Here is a 1,086-nt window from a genome sequence, read left to right as displayed (position 1 = left end):
CCAGTGGCCCCTCCACCTCTGTTGTCCCCAAAGTCTACCATCAGCTGCTCTTTTGTGAAGACCAGTTCTGCCTTCCAGGGCAGTGTGGGCCTGGTGGTCTACCAGGGCCCAGAAGTCCACCTAGCCCTCCTGTTCTCCACCCCCTTCCACTATCGCCTCCACAGCGTTCCCTGGCTGTCCTAACCGGGCCCATAATCATTGACCAGCTAGGATGTTACCTTTGACTGTATCCTGCAGGAGCAAGGAACCCAAGGGATGGGGATAGTGAAGTGTGCCCCGCAGCTCCCCCAGAAGACCCTGGAGCTGGAGCACCCATCTCTGACCATCAGAGCCATTGCATCCAATGTCCAGACTGAACGGGGTGGCTGAGGCCAAAGCCACTTCGTGGCTCTCTTATTACGTCCTCTCTGCCCTCGCTGCCAATCAACAGTCAGCTCTGTCATAACAAGAAATTTAATCTGCATCATGGTCTTTCTCTCTAGATCCAAATGGTTCCCTGAGAATATAATACATGCTCATTAAATGCTTGCTTGATTAAAAAAAAAAAAGAAGAACCGCAAACCCTGCTCTATCCCGTGTCAACCTTATTGTCTCTAACCCCCCCCCCATTGCCCCAGTGACTGAATTGATCTGTTTCATTGAGGGTCTTCCTCTCCTTTGCTGTCCCCCCACCCTCCCAAGCATCATGGCCCTCTCCAAGGACCAGTCCCTCCTTGTAACATGTCCCTTCAGTAGATTTCCAGGAGTGGTGACTGTGGAGCCCAGCAAAGTAAAAAAACCTGTTAACTATGTCAATCTCTTCACCACCCATCATGATGCTACCAATTGGTGTTTAGTCATTTGAGTCTATTCCTTATTTTTAGAGAAAATTTATATATTTAATAACAAACTTGAAATAATCAAAATTAGCAAACACATCCAAAAAATTATGCAGCATCACTATATAATGAGTCACGAAGGGCTTGGAAAGCAGCAGTCCAGCACCACTTCAGATGGCTTGTCAGTTAAAGGGGGAGAAAAAACCTCATGCACATATGTGTGCACAAAGTCCAACCAAAAAGAAGTCCCAGTCTTTTTCTTTTCTTT

The 1,086-nt window shown here is 47.4% G+C and overlaps 1 pseudogene; it reads left to right on the top strand.

The window, feature by feature from the left end:
- The window catches only part of LOC102873928, a 3,786-nt pseudogene extending 3,603 nt beyond the window's left edge, over window positions 1–183 (top strand).
- The last annotated feature ends 903 nt before the right edge of the window (window positions 184–1,086 follow it).

This window comes from Elephantulus edwardii, unplaced genomic scaffold (genome assembly GCF_000299155.1).
Source record: "Elephantulus edwardii isolate Elephantulus edwardi_28Jun2011 unplaced genomic scaffold, EleEdw1.0 scaffold01450, whole genome shotgun sequence".
In the NCBI taxonomy this organism is placed as follows: domain Eukaryota; kingdom Metazoa; phylum Chordata; class Mammalia; order Macroscelidea; family Macroscelididae; genus Elephantulus; species Elephantulus edwardii.
This window is presented reverse-complemented; position numbering and strand designations above follow the sequence as displayed.